The following is a 21,188-nucleotide window of genomic DNA, read 5'->3' on the forward strand; positions in this document are numbered from 1 at the left end:
GTGTTCTTCTTGTCTGTATAAGCAAAGATGCAGTTTGCTGGAAATAAGCTGTTCTCTGACAGTCCTTCTTATGGAGTGCAGTTCAGCTAATAAAACTCTATCTGCCTTTCATTGCAAGCAAGCCCGAAAGTGTTTTTATGTTTCATACTGGATTGTAAAAGCAAAGTTGCTGTGTGCTGAAAACAAGTTGTTCTTTGACAGTCTTGAATACTGAGTGCAGTTCAGTTAATAAAACTGTCTTTCTGGTGCTCATTGCAAGCAAGCCAGAAAGTGTTTTTCTGTGTTCTTCTTGTCTGTATAAGCAAAGATGCAGTTTGCTGGAAATAAGCTGTTCTCTGACAGTCCTTCTTATGGAGTGCAGTTCAGCTAATAAAACTCTTTCTGCCTTTCATTGCAAGCAAGCCCGAAAGTGTTTTTATGTTTCATACTGGATTGTAAAAGCAAAGTTGCTGTGTGCTGAAAACAAGTTGTTCTTTGACAGTCTTGAATACTGAGTGCAGTTCAGTTAATAAAACTGTCTTTCTGGTGCTCATTGCAAGCAAGCCCGAAAGTGTTTTTATGCTTCATACTGGATTGTAAAAGCAAAGTTGCCGTGTGCTGAAAACAAGTTGTTCTTTGACAGTCTTGAATACTGAGTGCAGTTCAGTTAATAAAACTGTCTTTCTGGTGTTCATTACAAGCAAGCCAGAAAGTGTTTTTCTGTGTTCTACTTGTTAGTATGAACAAAGATGCAGTTTGCTGGAAATAAGCTATACTCTGACAGTCTTTCTTATGGAGTGCAGTTCAGCTAATAAAACTCTTTCTGCCTTTCATTGCAAGCAAGCCCGAAAGTGTTTTTATGTTTCATACTGGATTGTAAAAGCAACGTTGCCGTGTGCTGAAAACAAGTTGTTCTTTGACAGTCTTGAATACTGAGTGCAGTTCAGTTAATAAAACTGTCTTTCTGGTGCTCATTGCAAGCAAGCCAGAAAGTGTTTTTCTGTGTTCTTCTTGTCTGTATAAGCAAAGATGCAGTTTGCTGGAAATAAGCTGTTCTCTGACAGTCTTTCTTATGGAGTGCAGTTCAGCTAATAAAACTCTATCTGCCTTTCATTGCAAGCAAGCCCGAAAGTGTTTTTATGTTTCATACTGGATTGTAAAAGCAAAGTTGCTGTGTGCTGAAAACAAGTTGTTCTTTGACAGTCTTGAATACTGAGTGCAGTTCAGTTAATAAAACTGTCTTTCTGGTGCTCATTGCAAGCAAGCCCGAAAGTGTTTTTATGCTTCATACTGGATTGTAAAAGCAAAGTTGCCGTGTGCTGAAAACAAGTTGTTCTTTGACAGTCTTGAATACTGAGTGCAGTTCAGTTAATAAAACTGTCTTTCTGGTGTTCATTACAAGCAAGCCAGAAAGTGTTTTTCTGTGTTCTACTTGTTAGTATGAACAAAGATGCAGTTTGCTGGAAATAAGCTGTACTCTGACAGTCTTTCTTATGGAGTGCAGTTCAGCTAATAAAACTCTTTCTGCCTTTCATTGCAAGCAAGCCCGAAAGTGTTTTTATGCTTCATACTGGATTGTAAAAGCAAAGTTGCCGTGTGCTGAAAACAAGTTGTTCTTTGACAGTCTTGAATACTGAGTGCAGTTCAGTTAATAAAACTGTCTTTCTGGTGCTCATTGCAAGCAAGCCAGAAAGTGTTTTTCTGTGTTCTTCTTGTCTGTATAAGTAAAGATGCAGTTTGCTGGAAATAAGCTGTTCTCTGACAGTCTTTCTTATGGAGTGCAGTTCAGCTAATAAAACTCTATCTGCCTTTCATTGCAAGCAAGCCCGAAAGTGTTTTTATGTTTCATACTGGATTGTAAAAGCAAAGTTGCTGTGTGCTGAAAACAAGTTGTTCTTTGACAGTCTTGAATACTGAGTGCAGTTCAGTTAATAAAACTGTCTTTCTGGTGCTCATTGCAAGCAAGCCCGAAAGTGTTTTTATGCTTCATACTGGATTGTAAAAGCAAAGTTGCCGTGTGCTGAAAACAAGTTGTTCTTTGACAGTCTTGAATACTGAGTGCAGTTCAGTTAATAAAACTGTCTTTCTGGTGCTCATTGCAAGCAAGCCAGAAAGTGTTTTTCTGTGTTCTTCTTGTCTGTATAAGCAAAGATGCAGTTTGCTGGAAATAAGCTGTTCTCTGACAGTCTTTCTTATGGAGTGCAGTTCAGCTAATAAAACTCTATCTGCCTTTCATTGCAAGCAAGCCCGAAAGTGTTTTTATGTTTCATACTGGATTGTAAAAGCAACGTTGCCGTGTGCTGAAAACAAGTTGTTCTTTGACAGTCTTGAATACTGAGTGCAGTTCAGTTAATAAAACTGTCTTTCTGGTGCTCATTGCAAGCAAGCCAGAAAGTGTTTTTCTGTGTTCTTCTTGTCTGTATAAGCAAAGATGCAGTTTGCTGGAAATAAGCTGTTCTCTGACAGTCCTTCTTATGGAGTGCAGTTCAGCTAATAAAACTCTATCTGCCTTTCATTGCAAGCAAGCCCGAAAGTGTTTTTATGTTTCATACTGGATTGTAAAAGCAAAGTTGCTGTGTGCTGAAAACAAGTTGTTCTTTGACAGTCATGAATACTGAGTGCAGTTCAGTTAATAAAACTGTCTTTCTGGTGCTCATTGCAAGCAAGCCCGAAAGTGTTTTTATGCTTCATACTGGATTGTAAAAGCAAAGTTGCCGTGTGCTTAAAACAAGTTGTTATTTGACAGTCTTGAATACTGAGTGCAGTTCAGTTAATAAAACTGTCTTTCTGGTGTTCATTACAAGCAAGCTAGAAAGTGTTTTTCTGTGTTCTACTTGTTAGTATGAACAAAGATGCAGTTTGCTGGAAATAAGCTGTACTCTGACAGTCTTTCTTATGGAGTGCAGTTCAGCTAATAAAACTCTTTCTGCCTTTCATTGCAAGCAAGCCCGAAAGTGTTTTTATGCTTCATACTGGATTGTAAAAGCAAAGTTGCCGTGTGCTGAAAACAAGTTGTTCTTTGACAGTCTTGAATACTGAGTGCAGTTCAGTTAATAAAAATGTCTTTCTGGTGCTCATTGCAAGCAAGCCAGAAAGTGTTTTTCTGTGTTCTTCTTGTCTGTATAAGTAAAGATGCAGTTTGCTGGAAATAAGCTGTTCTCTGACAGTCTTTCTTATGGAGTGCAGTTCAGCTAATAAAACTCTATCTGCCTTTCATTGCAAGCAAGCCCGAAAGTGTTTTTGTGTTTCATACTGGATTGTAAAAGCAACGTTGCCGTGTGCTGAAAACAAGTTGTTCTTTGACAGTCTTGAATACTGAGTGCAGTTCAGTTAATAAAACTGTCTTTCTGGTGCTCATTACAAGCAAGCCAGAAAGAGTTTTTCTGTGTTCTACTTGTTAGTATAAACAAAGATGCAGTTTGCTGGAAATAAGCTGTACTCTGACAGTCTTTCTTATGGAGTGCAGTTCAGCTAATAAAACTCTTTCTGCCTTTCATTGCAAGCAAGCCTGAAAGTGTTTTTATGTTTCATAATGGATTGTAAAAGCAAAGTTGCCGTGTGCTAAAAACATGTTGTTCTTTGACAGTCTTGAATACTGAGTGCAGTTCAGTTAATAAAACTGTCTTTCTGGTGCTCATTACAAGCAAGCCAGAAAGTGTTTTTCTGTGTTCTACTTGTTAGTATAAACAACGATGCAGTTTGCTGGAAATAAGCTGTACTCTGACAGTCTTTCTTATGGAGTGCAGTTCAGCTAATAAAACTCTTTCTGCCTTTCATTGCAAGCAAGCCCGAAAGTGTTTTTATGTTTCATACTGGATTGTAAAAGCAAAGTTGCTGTGTGCTGAAAACAAGTTGTTCTTTGACAGTCTTGAATACTGAGTGCAGTTCAGTTAATAAAACTGTCTTTCTGGTGCTCATTGCAAGCAAGCCCGAAAGTGTTTTTATGCTTCATACTGGATTGTAAAAGCAAAGTTGCCGTGTGCTGAAAACAAGTTGTTCTTTGACAGTCTTGAATACTGAGTGCAGTTCAGTTAATAAAACTGTCTTTCTGGTGCTCATTGCAAGCAAGCCCGAAAGTGTTTTTATGCTTTATACTGGATTGTGAAAGCAAAGTTGCCATGTGCTGAAAACATGTTGTTCTTTGACAGTCTTGAATACTGAGTGCAGTTCAGTTAATAAAACTGTCTTTCTGGTGCTCATTGCAAGCAAGCCAGAAAGTGTTTTTCTGTGTTCTTCTTGTCTGTATAAGCAAAGATGCAGTTTGCTGGAAATAAGCTGTTCTCTGACAGTCTTTCTTATGGAGTGCAGTTCAGCTAATAAAACTCTATCTGCCTTTCATTGCAAGCAAGCCCGAAAGTGTTTTTATGTTTCATACTGGATTGTAAAAGCAACGTTGCCGTGTGCTGAAAACAAGTTGTTCTTTGACAGTCTTGAATACTGAGTGCAGTTCAGTTAATAAAACTGTCTTTCTGGTGCTCATTGCAAGCAAGCCAGAAAGTGTTTTTCTGTGTTCTTCTTGTCTGTATAAGCAAAGATGCAGTTTGCTGGAAATAAGCTGTTCTCTGACAGTCCTTCTTATGGAGTGCAGTTCAGCTAATAAAACTCTATCTGCCTTTCATTGCAAGCAAGCCCGAAAGTGTTTTTATGTTTCATACTGGATTGTAAAAGCAAAGTTGCTGTGTGCTGAAAACAAGTTGTTCTTTGACAGTCTTGAATACTGAGTGCAGTTCAGTTAATAAAACTGTCTTTCTGGTGCTCATTGCAAGCAAGCCAGAAAGTGTTTTTCTGTGTTCTTCTTGTCTGTATAAGCAAAGATGCAGTTTGCTGGAAATAAGCTGTTCTCTGACAGTCCTTCTTATGGAGTGCAGTTCAGCTAATAAAACTCTATCTGCCTTTCATTGCAAGCAAGCCCGAAAGTGTTTTTATGTTTCATACTGGATTGTAAAAGCAAAGTTGCTGTGTGCTGAAAACAAGTTGTTCTTTGACAGTCTTGAATACTGAGTGCAGTTCAGTTAATAAAACTGTCTTTCTGGTGCTCATTGCAAGCAAGCCCGAAAGTGTTTTTATGCTTCATACTGGATTGTAAAAGCAAAGTTGCCGTGTGCTGAAAACAAGTTGTTATTTGACAGTCTTGAATACTGAGTGCAGTTCAGTTAATAAAACTGTCTTTCTGGTGTTCATTACAAGCAAGCTAGAAAGTGTTTTTCTGTGTTCTACTTGTTAGTATGAACAAAGATGCAGTTTGCTGGAAATAAGCTGTACTCTGACAGTCTTTCTTATGGAGTGCAGTTCAGCTAATAAAACTCTTTCTGCCTTTCATTGCAAGCAAGCCCGAAAGTGTTTTTATGCTTCATACTGGATTGTAAAAGCAAAGTTGCCGTGTGCTGAAAACAAGTTGTTCTTTGACAGTCTTGAATACTGAGTGCAGTTCAGTTAATAAAACTGTCTTTCTGGTGCTCATTGCAAGCAAGCCAGAAAGTGTTTTTCTGTGTTCTTCTTGTCTGTATAAGTAAAGATGCAGTTTGCTGGAAATAAGCTGTTCTCTGACAGTCTTTCTTATGGAGTGCAGTTCAGCTAATAAAACTCTATCTGCCTTTCATTGCAAGCAAGCCCGAAAGTGTTTTTGTGTTTCATACTGGATTGTAAAAGCAACGTTGCCGTGTGCTGAAAACAAGTTGTTCTTTGACAGTCTTGAATACTGAGTGCAGTTCAGTTAATAAAACTGTCTTTCTGGTGCTCATTACAAGCAAGCCAGAAAGAGTTTTTCTGTGTTCTACTTGTTAGTATAAACAAAGATGCAGTTTGCTGGAAATAAGCTGTACTCTGACAGTCTTTCTTATGGAGTGCAGTTCAGCTAATAAAACTCTTTCTGCCTTTCATTGCAAGCAAGCCTGAAAGTGTTTTTATGTTTCATAATGGATTGTAAAAGCAAAGTTGCCGTGTGCTAAAAACATGTTGTTCTTTGACAGTCTTGAATACTGAGTGCAGTTCAGTTAATAAAACTGTCTTTCTGGTGCTCATTACAAGCAAGCCAGAAAGTGTTTTTCTGTGTTCTACTTGTTAGTATAAACAAAGATGCAGTTTGCTGGAAATAAGCTGTACTCTGACAGTCTTTCTTATGGAGTGCAGTTCAGCTAATAAAACTCTTTCTGCCTTTCATTGCAAGCAAGCCCGAAAGTGTTTTTATGTTTCATACTGGATTGTAAAAGCAAAGTTGCTGTGTGCTGAAAACAAGTTGTTCTTTGACAGTCTTGAATACTGAGTGCAGTTCAGTTAATAAAACTGTCTTTCTGGTGCTCATTGCAAGCAAGCCCGAAAGTGTTTTTATGCTTCATACTGGATTGTAAAAGCAAAGTTGCCGTGTGCTGAAAACAAGTTGTTCTTTGACAGTCTTGAATACTGAGTGCAGTTCAGTTAATAAAACTGTCTTTCTAGTGTTCATTACAAGCAAGCCCGAAAGTGTTTTTATGTTTCATAATGGATTGTAAAAGCAAAGTTGCCGTGTGCTGAAAACATGTTGTTCTTTGACAGTCTTGAATACTGAGTGCAGTTCAGTTAATAAAACTGTCTTTCTGGTGCTCATTGCAAGCAAGCCAGAAAGTGTTTTTATGCTTCATACTGGATTGTAAAAGCAAAGTTGCCGTGTGCTGAAAACAAGTTGTTCTTTGACAGTCTTGAATACTGAGTGCAGTTCAGTTAATAAAACTGTCTTTCTGGTGCTCATTGCAAGCAAGCCAGAAAGTGTTTTTCTGTGTTCTTCTTGTCTGTATAAGAAAAGATGCAGTTTGCTGGAAATAAGCTGTTCTCTGAGAGTCCTTCTTATGGAGTGCAGTTCAGCTAATAAAACTCTATCTGCCTTTCATTGCAAGCAAGCCCGAAAGTGTTTTTGTGTTTCATACTGGATTGTAAAAGCAACGTTGCCGTGTGCTGAAAACAAGTTGTTCTTTGACAGTCTTGAATACTGAGTGCAGTTCAGTTAATAAAACTGTCTTTCTGGTGCTCATTACAAGCAAGCCAGAAAGAGTTTTTCTGTGTTCTACTTGTTAGTATAAACAAAGATGCAGTTTGCTGGAAATAAGCTGTACTCTGACAGTCTTTCTTATGGAGTGCAGTTCAGCTAATAAAACTCTTTCTGCCTTTCATTGCAAGCAAGCCTGAAAGTGTTTTTATGTTTCATAATGGATTGTAAAAGCAAAGTTGCCGTGTGCTAAAAACATGTTGTTCTTTGACAGTCTTGAATACTGAGTGCAGTTCAGTTAATAAAACTGTCTTTCTGGTGCTCATTACAAGCAAGCCAGAAAGTGTTTTTCTGTGTTCTACTTGTTAGTATAAACAAAGATGCAGTTTGCTGGAAATAAGCTGTACTCTGACAGTCTTTCTTATGGAGTGCAGTTCAGCTAATAAAACTCTTTCTGCCTTTCATTGCAAGCGAGCCCGAAAGTGTTTTTATGTTTCATACTGGATTGTAAAAGCAAAGTTGCTGTGTGCTGAAAACAAGTTGTTCTTTGACAGTCTTGAATACTGAGTGCAGTTCAGTTAATAAAACTGTCTTTCTGGTGCTCATTGCAAGCAAGCCCGAAAGTGTTTTTATGCTTCATACTGGATTGTAAAAGCAAAGTTGCCGTGTGCTGAAAACATGTTGTTCTTTGACAGTCTTGAATACTGAGTGCAGTTCAGTTAATAAAACTGTCTTTCTGGTGCTCATTGCAAGCAAGCCAGAAAGTGTTTTTATGCTTCATACTGGATTGTAAAAGCAAAGTTGCCGTGTGCTGAAAACAAGTTGTTCTTTGACAGTCTTGAATACTGAGTGCAGTTCAGTTAATAAAACTGTCTTTCTGGTGCTCATTGCAAGCAAGCCAGAAAGTGTTTTTCTGTGTTCTTCTTGTCTGTATAAGCAAAGATGCAGTTTGCTGGAAATAAGCTGTTCTCTGAGAGTCCTTCTTATGGAGTGCAGTTCAGCTAATAAAACTCTATCTGCCTTTCATTGCAAGCAAGCCCGAAAGTGTTTTTATGCTTCATACTGGATTGTAAAAGCAAAGTTGCCGTGTGCTGAAAACAAGTTGTTCTTTGACAGTCTTGAATACTGAGTGCAGTTCAGTTAATAAAACTGTCTTTCTGGTGCTCATTGCAAGCAAGCCAGAAAGTGTTTTTCTGTGTTCTTCTTGTCTGTATAAGCAAAGATGCAGTTTGCTGGAAATAAGCTGTTCTCTGACAGTCTTTCTTATGGAGTGCAGTTCAGCTAATAAAACTCTATCTGCCTTTCATTGCAAGCAAGCCCGAAAGTGTTTTTATGTTTCATACTGGATTGTAAAAGCAAAGTTGCTGTGTGCTGAAAACAAGTTGTTCTTTGACAGTCTTGAATACTGAGTGCAGTTCAGTTAATAAAACTGTCTTTCTGGTGCTCATTGCAAGCAAGCCCGAAAGTGTTTTTATGCTTCATACTGGATTGTAAAAGCAAAGTTGCCGTGTGCTGAAAACAAGTTGTTCTTTGACAGTCTTGAATACTGAGTGCAGTTCAGTTAATAAAACTGTCTTTCTGGTGCTCATTGCAAGCAAGCCAGAAAGTGTTTTTCTGTGTTCTTCTTGTCTGTATAAGCAAAGATGCAGTTTGCTGGAAATAAGCTGTTCTCTGACAGTCCTTCTTATGGAGTGCAGTTCAGCTAATAAAACTCTATCTGCCTTTCATTGCAAGCAAGCCCGAAAGTGTTTTTATGTTTCATACTGGATTGTAAAAGCAAAGTTGCTGTGTGCTGAAAACAAGTTGTTCTTTGACAGTCTTGAATACTGAGTGCAGTTCAGTTAATAAAACTGTCTTTCTGGTGCTCATTGCAAGCAAGCCAGAAAGTGTTTTTCTGTGTTCTTCTTGTCTGTATAAGCAAAGATGCAGTTTGCTGGAAATAAGCTGTTCTCTGACAGTCCTTCTTATGGAGTGCAGTTCAGCTAATAAAACTCTTTCTGCCTTTCATTGCAAGCAAGCCCGAAAGTGTTTTTATGTTTCATACTGGATTGTAAAAGCAAAGTTGCTGTGTGCTGAAAACAAGTTGTTCTTTGACAGTCATGAATACTGAGTGCAGTTCAGTTAATAAAACTGTCTTTCTGGTGCTCATTGCAAGCAAGCCCGAAAGTGTTTTTATGCTTCATACTGGATTGTAAAAGCAAAGTTGCCGTGTGCTGAAAACAAGTTGTTATTTGACAGTCTTGAATACTGAGTGCAGTTCAGTTAATAAAACTGTCTTTCTGGTGTTCATTACAAGCAAGCTAGAAAGTGTTTTTCTGTGTTCTACTTGTTAGTATGAACAAAGATGCAGTTTGCTGGAAATAAGCTGTACTCTGACAGTCTTTCTTATGGAGTGCAGTTCAGCTAATAAAACTCTTTCTGCCTTTCATTGCAAGCAAGCCCGAAAGTGTTTTTATGCTTCATACTGGATTGTAAAAGCAAAGTTGCCGTGTGCTGAAAACAAGTTGTTCTTTGACAGTCTTGAATACTGAGTGCAGTTCAGTTAATAAAAATGTCTTTCTGGTGCTCATTGCAAGCAAGCCAGAAAGTGTTTTTCTGTGTTCTTCTTGTCTGTATAAGTAAAGATGCAGTTTGCTGGAAATAAGCTGTTCTCTGACAGTCTTTCTTATGGAGTGCAGTTCAGCTAATAAAACTCTATCTGCCTTTCATTGCAAGCAAGCCCGAAAGTGTTTTTGTGTTTCATACTGGATTGTAAAAGCAACGTTGCCGTGTGCTGAAAACAAGTTGTTCTTTGACAGTCTTGAATACTGAGTGCAGTTCAGTTAATAAAACTGTCTTTCTGGTGCTCATTACAAGCAAGCCAGAAAGAGTTTTTCTGTGTTCTACTTGTTAGTATAAACAAAGATGCAGTTTGCTGGAAATAAGCTGTACTCTGACAGTCTTTCTTATGGAGTGCAGTTCAGCTAATAAAACTCTTTCTGCCTTTCATTGCAAGCAAGCCTGAAAGTGTTTTTATGTTTCATAATGGATTGTAAAAGCAAAGTTGCCGTGTGCTAAAAACAAGTTGTTCTTTGACAGTCTTGAATACTGAGTGCAGTTCAGTTAATAAAACTGTCTTTCTGGTGCTCATTACAAGCAAGCCAGAAAGTGTTTTTCTGTGTTCTACTTGTTAGTATAAACAACGATGCAGTTTGCTGGAAATAAGCTGTACTCTGACAGTCTTTCTTATGGAGTGCAGTTCAGCTAATAAAACTCTTTCTGCCTTTCATTGCAAGCAAGCCCGAAAGTGTTTTTATGTTTCATACTGGATTGTAAAAGCAAAGTTGCTGTGTGCTGAAAACAAGTTGTTCTTTGACAGTCTTGAATACTGAGTGCAGTTCAGTTAATAAAACTGTCTTTCTGGTGCTCATTGCAAGCAAGCCCGAAAGTGTTTTTATGCTTCATACTGGATTGTAAAAGCAAAGTTGCCGTGTGCTGAAAACAAGTTGTTCTTTGACAGTCTTGAATACTGAGTGCAGTTCAGTTAATAAAACTGTCTTTCTGGTGCTCATTGCAAGCAAGCCCAAAAGTGTTTTTATGCTTTATACTGGATTGTGAAAGCAAAGTTGCCATGTGCTGAAAACATGTTGTTCTTTGACAGTCTTGAATACTGAGTGCAGTTCAGTTAATAAAACTGTCTTTCTGGTGCTCATTGCAAGCAAGCCAGAAAGTGTTTTTCTGTGTTCTTCTTGTCTGTATAAGCAAAGATGCAGTTTGCTGGAAATAAGCTGTTCTCTGACAGTCTTTCTTATGGAGTGCAGTTCAGCTAATAAAACTCTATCTGCCTTTCATTGCAAGCAAGCCCGAAAGTGTTTTTATGTTTCATACTGGATTGTAAAAGCAACGTTGCCGTGTGCTGAAAACAAGTTGTTCTTTGACAGTCTTGAATACTGAGTGCAGTTCAGTTAATAAAACTGTCTTTCTGGTGCTCATTGCAAGCAAGCCAGAAAGTGTTTTTCTGTGTTCTTCTTGTCTGTATAAGCAAAGATGCAGTTTGCTGGAAATAAGCTGTTCTCTGACAGTCCTTCTTATGGAGTGCAGTTCAGCTAATAAAACTCTATCTGCCTTTCATTGCAAGCAAGCCCGAAAGTGTTTTTATGTTTCATACTGGATTGTAAAAGCAAAGTTGCTGTGTGCTGAAAACAAGTTGTTCTTTGACAGTCTTGAATACTGAGTGCAGTTCAGTTAATAAAACTGTCTTTCTGGTGCTCATTGCAAGCAAGCCAGAAAGTGTTTTTCTGTGTTCTTCTTGTCTGTATAAGCAAAGATGCAGTTTGCTGGAAATAAGCTGTTCTCTGACAGTCCTTCTTATGGAGTGCAGTTCAGCTAATAAAACTCTATCTGCCTTTCATTGCAAGCAAGCCCGAAAGTGTTTTTATGTTTCATACTGGATTGTAAAAGCAAAGTTGCTGTGTGCTGAAAACAAGTTGTTCTTTGACAGTCTTGAATACTGAGTGCAGTTCAGTTAATAAAACTGTCTTTCTGGTGCTCATTGCAAGCAAGCCCGAAAGTGTTTTTATGCTTCATACTGGATTGTAAAAGCAAAGTTGCCGTGTGCTGAAAACAAGTTGTTATTTGACAGTCTTGAATACTGAGTGCAGTTCAGTTAATAAAACTGTCTTTCTGGTGTTCATTACAAGCAAGCTAGAAAGTGTTTTTCTGTGTTCTACTTGTTAGTATGAACAAAGATGCAGTTTGCTGGAAATAAGCTGTACTCTGACAGTCTTTCTTATGGAGTGCAGTTCAGCTAATAAAACTCTTTCTGCCTTTCATTGCAAGCAAGCCCGAAAGTGTTTTTATGCTTCATACTGGATTGTAAAAGCAAAGTTGCCGTGTGCTGAAAACAAGTTGTTCTTTGACAGTCTTGAATACTGAGTGCAGTTCAGTTAATAAAACTGTCTTTCTGGTGCTCATTGCAAGCAAGCCAGAAAGTGTTTTTCTGTGTTCTTCTTGTCTGTATAAGTAAAGATGCAGTTTGCTGGAAATAAGCTGTTCTCTGACAGTCTTTCTTATGGAGTGCAGTTCAGCTAATAAAACTCTATCTGCCTTTCATTGCAAGCAAGCCCGAAAGTGTTTTTGTGTTTCATACTGGATTGTAAAAGCAACGTTGCCGTGTGCTGAAAACAAGTTGTTCTTTGACAGTCTTGAATACTGAGTGCAGTTCAGTTAATAAAACTGTCTTTCTGGTGCTCATTACAAGCAAGCCAGAAAGAGTTTTTCTGTGTTCTACTTGTTAGTATAAACAAAGATGCAGTTTGCTGGAAATAAGCTGTACTCTGACAGTCTTTCTTATGGAGTGCAGTTCACCTAATAAAACTCTTTCTGCCTTTCATTGCAAGCAAGCCTGAAAGTGTTTTTATGTTTCATAATGGATTGTAAAAGCAAAGTTGCCGTGTGCTAAAAACATGTTGTTCTTTGACAGTCTTGAATACTGAGTGCAGTTCAGTTAATAAAACTGTCTTTCTGGTGCTCATTACAAGCAAGCCAGAAAGTGTTTTTCTGTGTTCTACTTGTTAGTATAAACAAAGATGCAGTTTGCTGGAAATAAGCTGTACTCTGACAGTCTTTCTTATGGAGTGCAGTTCAGCTAATAAAACTCTTTCTGCCTTTCATTGCAAGCAAGCCCGAAAGTGTTTTTATGTTTCATACTGGATTGTAAAAGCAAAGTTGCTGTGTGCTGAAAACAAGTTGTTCTTTGACAGTCTTGAATACTGAGTGCAGTTCAGTTAATAAAACTGTCTTTCTGGTGCTCATTGCAAGCAAGCCCGAAAGTGTTTTTATGCTTCATACTGGATTGTAAAAGCAAAGTTGCCGTGTGCTGAAAACAAGTTGTTCTTTGACAGTCTTGAATACTGAGTGCAGTTCAGTTAATAAAACTGTCTTTCTAGTGTTCATTACAAGCAAGCCCGAAAGTGTTTTTATGTTTCATACTGGATTGTAAAAGCAAAGTTGCCGTGTGCTGAAAACATGTTGTTCTTTGACAGTCTTGAATACTGAGTGCAGTTCAGTTAATAAAACTGTCTTTCTGGTGCTCATTGCAAGCAAGCCAGAAAGTGTTTTTATGCTTCATACTGGATTGTAAAAGCAAAGTTGCCGTGTGCTGAAAACAAGTTGTTCTTTGACAGTCTTGAATACTGAGTGCAGTTCAGTTAATAAAACTGTCTTTCTGGTGCTCATTGCAAGCAAGCCAGAAAGTGTTTTTCTGTGTTCTTCTTGTCTGTATAAGAAAAGATGCAGTTTGCTGGAAATAAGCTGTTCTCTGAGAGTCCTTCTTATGGAGTGCAGTTCAGCTAATAAAACTCTATCTGCCTTTCATTGCAAGCAAGCCCGAAAGTGTTTTTGTGTTTCATACTGGATTGTAAAAGCAACGTTGCCGTGTGCTGAAAACAAGTTGTTCTTTGACAGTCTTGAATACTGAGTGCAGTTCAGTTAATAAAACTGTCTTTCTGGTGCTCATTACAAGCAAGCCAGAAAGAGTTTTTCTGTGTTCTACTTGTTAGTATAAACAAAGATGCAGTTTGCTGGAAATAAGCTGTACTCTGACAGTCTTTCTTATGGAGTGCAGTTCAGCTAATAAAACTCTTTCTGCCTTTCATTGCAAGCAAGCCTGAAAGTGTTTTTATGTTTCATAATGGATTGTAAAAGCAAAGTTGCCGTGTGCTAAAAACATGTTGTTCTTTGACAGTCTTGAATACTGAGTGCAGTTCAGTTAATAAAACTGTCTTTCTGGTGCTCATTACAAGCAAGCCAGAAAGTGTTTTTCTGTGTTCTACTTGTTAGTATAAACAAAGATGCAGTTTGCTGGAAATAAGCTGTACTCTGACAGTCTTTCTTATGGAGTGCAGTTCAGCTAATAAAACTCTTTCTGCCTTTCATTGCAAGCGAGCCCGAAAGTGTTTTTATGTTTCATACTGGATTGTAAAAGCAAAGTTGCTGTGTGCTGAAAACAAGTTGTTCTTTGACAGTCTTGAATACTGAGTGCAGTTCAGTTAATAAAACTGTCTTTCTGGTGCTCATTGCAAGCAAGCCCGAAAGTGTTTTTATGCTTCATACTGGATTGTAAAAGCAAAGTTGCCGTGTGCTGAAAACATGTTGTTCTTTGACAGTCTTGAATACTGAGTGCAGTTCAGTTAATAAAACTGTCTTTCTGGTGCTCATTGCAAGCAAGCCAGAAAGTGTTTTTATGCTTCATACTGGATTGTAAAAGCAAAGTTGCCGTGTGCTGAAAACAAGTTGTTCTTTGACAGTCTTGAATACTGAGTGCAGTTCAGTTAATAAAACTGTCTTTCTGGTGCTCATTGCAAGCAAGCCAGAAAGTGTTTTTCTGTGTTCTTCTTGTCTGTATAAGCAAAGATGCAGTTTGCTGGAAATAAGCTGTTCTCTGAGAGTCCTTCTTATGGAGTGCAGTTCAGCTAATAAAACTCTATCTGCCTTTCATTGCAAGCAAGCCCGAAAGTGTTTTTATGCTTCATACTGGATTGTAAAAGCAAAGTTGCCGTGTGCTGAAAACAAGTTGTTCTTTGACAGTCTTGAATACTGAGTGCAGTTCAGTTAATAAAACTGTCTTTCTGGTGCTCATTGCAAGCAAGCCAGAAAGTGTTTTTCTGTGTTCTTCTTGTCTGTATAAGCAAAGATGCAGTTTGCTGGAAATAAGCTGTTCTCTGACAGTCTTTCTTATGGAGTGCAGTTCAGCTAATAAAACTCTATCTGCCTTTCATTGCAAGCAAGCCCGAAAGTGTTTTTATGTTTCATACTGGATTGTAAAAGCAAAGTTGCTGTGTGCTGAAAACAAGTTGTTCTTTGACAGTCTTGAATACTGAGTGCAGTTCAGTTAATAAAACTGTCTTTCTGGTGCTCATTGCAAGCAAGCCCGAAAGTGTTTTTATGCTTCATACTGGATTGTAAAAGCAAAGTTGCCGTGTGCTGAAAACAAGTTGTTCTTTGACAGTCTTGAATACTGAGTGCAGTTCAGTTAATAAAACTGTCTTTCTGGTGCTCATTGCAAGCAAGCCAGAAAGTGTTTTTCTGTGTTCTTCTTGTCTGTATAAGCAAAGATGCAGTTTGCTGGAAATAAGCTGTTCTCTGACAGTCTTTCTTATGGAGTGCAGTTCAGCTAATAAAACTCTATCTGCCTTTCATTGCAAGCAAGCCCGAAAGTGTTTTTATGTTTCATACTGGATTGTAAAAGCAACGTTGCCGTGTGCTGAAAACAAGTTGTTCTTTGACAGTCTTGAATACTGAGTGCAGTTCAGTTAATAAAACTGTCTTTCTGGTGCTCATTACAAGCAAGCCAGAAAGTGTTTTTCTGTGTTCTACTTGTTAGTATAAACAAAGATGCAGTTTGCTGGAAATAAGCTGTACTCTGACAGTCTTTCTTATGGAGTGCAGTTCAGCTAATAAAACTCTTTCTGCCTTTCATTGCTAGCAAGCCCGAAAGTGTTTTTATGTTTCATACTGGATTGTAAAAGCAAAGTTGCTGTGTGCTGAAAACAAGTTGTTCTTTGACAGTCTTGAATACTGAGTGCAGTTCAGTTAATAAAACTGTCTTTCTGGTGCTCATTGCAAGCAAGCCAGAAAGTGTTTTTCTGTGTTCTTCTTGTCTGTATAAGCAAAGATGCAGTTTGCTGGAAATAAGCTGTTCTCTGACAGTCCTTCTTATGGAGTGCAGTTCAGCTAATAAAACTCTATCTGCCTTTCATTGCAAGCAAGCCCGAAAGTGTTTTTATGTTTCATACTGGATTGTAAAAGCAAAGTTGCTGTGTGCTGAAAACAAGTTGTTCTTTGACAGTCTTGAATACTGAGTGCAGTTCAGTTAATAAAACTGTCTTTCTGGTGCTCATTGCAAGCAAGCCCGAAAGTGTTTTTATGCTTCATACTGGATTGTAAAAGCAAAGTTGCCGTGTGCTGAAAACAAGTTGTTCTTTGACAGTCTTGAATACTGAGTGCAGTTCAGTTAATAAAACTGTCTTTCTGGTGTTCATTACAAGCAAGCTAGAAAGTGTTTTTCTGTGTTCTACTTGTTAGTATGAACAAAGATGCAGTTTGCTGGAAATAAGCTGTACTCTGACAGTCTTTCTTATGGAGTGCAGTTCAGCTAATAAAACTCTTTCTGCCTTTCATTGCAAGCAAGCCCGAAAGTGTTTTTATGCTTCATACTGGATTGTAAAAGCAAAGTTGCCGTGTGCTGAAAACAAGTTGTTCTTTGACAGTCTTGAATACTGAGTGCAGTTCAGTTAATAAAACTGTCTTTCTGGTGCTCATTACAAGCAAGCCAGAAAGAGTTTTTCTGTGTTCTACTTGTTAGTATAAACAAAGATGCAGTTTGCTGGAAATAAGCTGTACTCTGACAGTCTTTCTTATGGAGTGCAGTTCAGCTAATAAAACTCTTTCTGCCTTTCATTGCAAGCAAGCCTGAAAGTGTTTTTATGTTTCATAATGGATTGTAAAAGCAAAGTTGCCGTGTGCTGAAAACATGTTGTTCTTTGACAGTCTTGAATACTGAGTGCAGTTCAGTTAATAAAACTGTCTTTCTGGTGCTCATTACAAGCAAGCCAGAAAGTGTTTTTCTGTGTTCTACTTGTTAGTATAAACAAAGATGCAGTTTGCTGGAAATAAGCTGTACTCTGACAGTCTTTCTTATGGAGTGCAGTTCAGCTAATAAAACTCTTTCTGCCTTTCATTGCAAGCAAGCCCGAAAGTGTTTTTATGTTTCATACTGGATTGTAAAAGCAAAGTTGCTGTGTGCTGAAAACAAGTTGTTCTTTGACAGTCTTGAATACTGAGTGCAGTTCAGTTAATAAAACTGTCTTTCTGGTGCTCATTGCAAGCAAGCCCGAAAGTGTTTTTATGCTTCATACTGGATTGTAAAAGCAAAGTTGCCGTGTGCTGAAAACAAGTTGTTCTTTGACAGTCTTGAATACTGAGTGCAGTTCAGTTAATAAAACTGTCTTTCTAGTGTTCATTACAAGCAAGCCCGAAAGTGTTTTTATGTTTCATAATGGATTGTAAAAGCAAAGTTGCCGTGTGCTGAAAACATGTTGTTCTTTGACAGTCTTGAATACTGAGTGCAGTTCAGTTAATAAAACTGTCTTTCTGGTGCTCATTGCAAGCAAGCCAGAAAGTGTTTTTATGCTTCATACTGGATTGTAAAAGCAAAGTTGCCGTGTGCTGAAAACAAGTTGTTCTTTGACAGTCTTGAATACTGAGTGCAGTTCAGTTAATAAAACTGTCTTTCTGGTGCTCATTGCAAGCAAGCCAGAAAGTGTTTTTCTGTGTTCTTCTTGTCTGTATAAGCAAAGATGCAGTTTGCTGGAAATAAGCTGTTCTCTGAGAGTCCTTCTTATGGAGTGCAGTTCAGCTAATAAAACTCTATCTGCCTTTCATTGCAAGCAAGCCCGAAAGTGTTTTTATGCTTCATACTGGATTGTAAAAGCAAAGTTGCCGTGTGCTGAAAACAAGTTGTTCTTTGACAGTCTTGAATACTGAGTGCAGTTCAGTTAATAAAACTGTCTTTCTGGTGCTCATTGCAAGCAAGCCAGAAAGTGTTTTTCTGTGTTCTTCTTGTCTGTATAAGCAAAGATGCAGTTTGCTGGAAATAAGCTGTTCTCTGACAGTCTTTCTTATGGAGTGCAGTTCAGCTAATAAAACTCTATCTGCCTTTCATTGCAAGCAAGCCCGAAAGTGTTTTTATGTTTCATACTGGATTGTAAAAGCAAAGTTGCTGTGTGCTGAAAACAAGTTGTTCTTTGACAGTCTTGAATACTGAGTGCAGTTCAGTTAATAAAACTGTCTTTCTGGTGCTCATTGCAAGCAAGCCCGAAAGTGTTTTTATGCTTCATACTGGATTGTAAAAGCAAAGTTGCCGTGTGCTGAAAACAAGTTGTTCTTTGACAGTCTTGAATACTGAGTGCAGTTCAGTTAATAAAACTGTCTTTCTGGTGCTCATTGCAAGCAAGGCAGAAAGTGTTTTTCTGTGTTCTTCTTGTCTGTATAAGCAAAGATGCAGTTTGCTGGAAATAAGCTGTTCTCTGACAGTCTTTCTTATGGAGTGCAGTTCAGCTAATAAAACTCTATCTGCCTTTCATTGCAAGCAAGCCCGAAAGTGTTTTTATGTTTCATACTGGATTGTAAAAGCAACGTTGCCGTGTGCTGAAAACAAGTTGTTCTTTGACAGTCTTGAATACTGAGTGCAGTTCAGTTAATAAAACTGTCTTTCTGGTGCTCATTGCAAGCAAGCCAGAAAGTGTTTTTCTGTGTTCTTCTTGTCTGTATAAGCAAAGATGCAGTTTGCTGGAAATAAGCTGTTCTCTGACAGTCCTTCTTATGGAGTGCAGTTCAGCTAATAAGACTCTATCTGCCTTTCATTGCAAGCAAGCCCGAAAGTGTTTTTATGTTTCATACTGGATTGTAAAAGCAAAGTTGCTGTGTGCTGAAAACAAGTTGTTCTTTGACAGTCTTGAATACTGAGTGCAGTTCAGTTAATAAAACTGTCTTTCTGGTGCTCATTGCAAGCAAGCCCGAAAGTGTTTTTATGCTTCATACTGGATTGTAAAAGCAAAGTTGCCGTGTGCTGAAAACAAGTTGTTCTTTGACAGTCTTGAATACTGAGTGCAGTTCAGTTAATAAAACTGTCTTTCTGGTGTTCATTACAAGCAAGCTAGAAAGTGTTTTTCTGTGTTCTACTTGTTAGTATGAACAAAGATGCAGTTTGCTGGAAATAAGCTGTACTCTGACAGTCTTTCTTATGGAGTGCAGTTCAGCTAATAAAACTCTTTCTGCCTTTCATTGCAAGCAAGCCCGAAAGTGTTTTTATGCTTCATACTGGATTGTAAAAGCAAAGTTGCCGTGTGCTGAAAACAAGTTGTTCTTTGACAGTCTTGAATACTGAGTGCAGTTCAGTTAATAAAACTGTCTTTCTGGTGCTCATTGCAAGCAAGCCAGAAAGTGTTTTTCTGTGTTCTTCTTGTCTGTATAAGTAAAGATGCAGTTTGCTGGAAATAAGCTGTTCTCTGACAGTCTTTCTTATGGAGTGCAGTTCAGCTAATAAAACTCTATCTGCCTTTCATTGCAAGCAAGCCCGAAAGTGTTTTTATGTTTCATACTGGATTGTAAAAGCAACGTTGCCGTGTGCTGAAAACAAGTTGTTCTTTGACAGTCTTGAATACTGAGTGCAGTTCAGTTAATAAAACTGTCTTTCTGGTGCTCATTACAAGCAAGCCAGAAAGAGTTTTTCTGTGTTCTACTTGTTAGTATAAACAAAGATGCAGTTTGCTGGAAATAAGCTGTACTCTGACAGTCTTTCTTATGGAGTGCAGTTCAGCTAATAAAACTCTTTCTGCCTTTCATTGCAAGCAAGCCTGAAAGTGTTTTTATGTTTCATAATGGATTGTAAAAGCAAAGTTGCCGTGTGCTGAAAACATGTTGTTCTTTGACAGTCTTGAATACTGAGTGCAGTTCAGTTAATAAAACTGTCTTTCTGGTGCTCATTACAAGCAAGCCAGAAAGTGTTTTTCTGTGTTCTACTTGTTAGTATAAACAAAGATGCAGTTTGCTGGAAATAAGCTGTATTCTGACAGTCTTTCTTATGGAGTGCAGTTCAGCTAATAAAACTCTTTCTGCCTTTCATTGCAAGCAAGCCTGAAAGTGTTTTTATGTTTCATAATGGATTGTAAAAGCAAAGTTGCCGTGTGCTGAAAACATGTTGTTCTTTGACAGTCTTGAATACTGAGTGCAGTTCAGTTAATAAAACTGTCTTTCTGGTGCTCATTACAAGCAAGCCAGAAAGTGTTTTTCTGTGTTCTACTTGTTAGTATAAACAAAGATGCAGTTTGCTGGAAACAAGCTGTACTCTGACAGTCTTTCTTATGGAGTGCAGTTCAGCTAATAAAACTCTTTCTGCCTTTCATAGCAAGCAAGCCCGAAAGTGTTTTTATGTTTCATACTGGATTGTAAAAGCAAAGTTGCTGTGTGCTGAAAACAAGTTGTTCTTTGACAGTCTTGAATACTGAGTGCAGTTCAGTTAATAAAACTGTCTTTCTGGTGCTCATTGCAAGCAAGCCCGAAAGTGTTTTTATGCTTCATACTGGATTGTAAAAGCAAAGTTGCCGTGTGCTGAAAACAAGTTGTTCTTTGACAGTCTTGAATACTGAGTGCAGTTCAGTTAATAAAACTGTCTTTCTAGTGTTCATTACAAGCAAGCCCGAAAGTGTTTTTATGTTTCATAATGGATTGTAAAAGCAAAGTTGCCGTGTGCTGAAAACATGTTGTTCTTTGACAGTCTTGAATACTGAGTGCAGTTCAGTTAATAAAACTGTCTTTCTGGTGCTCATTGCAAGCAAGCCAGAAAGTGTTTTTATGCTTCATACTGGATTGTAAAAGCAAAGTTGCCGTGTGCTGAAAACAAGTTGTTCTTTGACAGTCTTGAATACTGAGTGCAGTTCAGTTAATAAAACTGTCTTTCTGGTGCTCATTGCAAGCAAGCCAGAAAGTGTTTTTCTGTGTTCTTCTTGTCTGTATAAGAAAAGATGCAGTTTGCTGGAAATAAGCTGTTCTCTGAGAGTCCTTCTTATGGAGTGCAGTTCAGCTAATAAAACTCTATCTGCCTTTCATTGCAAGCAAGCCCGAAAGTGTTTTTGTGTTTCATACTGGATTGTAAAAGCAACGTTGCCGTGTGCTGAAAACAAGTTGTTCTTTGACAGTCTTGAATACTGAGTGCAGTTCAGTTAATAAAACTGTCTTTCTGGTGCTCATTACAAGCAAGCCAGAAAGAGTTTTTCTGTGTTCTACTTGTTAGTATAAACAAAGATGCAGTTTGCTGGAAATAAGCTGTACTCTGACAGTCTTTCTTATGGAGTGCAGTTCAGCTAATAAAACTCTTTCTGCCTTTCATTGCAAGCAAGCCTGAAAGTGTTTTTATGTTTCATAATGGATTGTAAAAGCAAAGTTGCCGTGTGCTAAAAACATGTTGTTCTTTGACAGTCTTGAATACTGAGTGCAGTTCAGTTAATAAAACTGTCTTTCTGGTGCTCATTACAAGCAAGCCAGAAAGTGTTTTTCTGTGTTCTACTTGTTAGTATAAACAAAGATGCAGTTTGCTGGAAATAAGCTGTACTCTGACAGTCTTTCTTATGGAGTGCAGTTCAGCTAATAAAACTCTTTCTGCCTTTCATTGCAAGCAAGCCCGAAAGTGTTTTTATGTTTCATACTGGATTGT

This window comes from Hoplias malabaricus, chromosome 17 (assembly GCF_029633855.1).
Source record: "Hoplias malabaricus isolate fHopMal1 chromosome 17, fHopMal1.hap1, whole genome shotgun sequence".
Classification (NCBI taxonomy): Eukaryota; Metazoa; Chordata; class Actinopteri; order Characiformes; family Erythrinidae; genus Hoplias; species Hoplias malabaricus.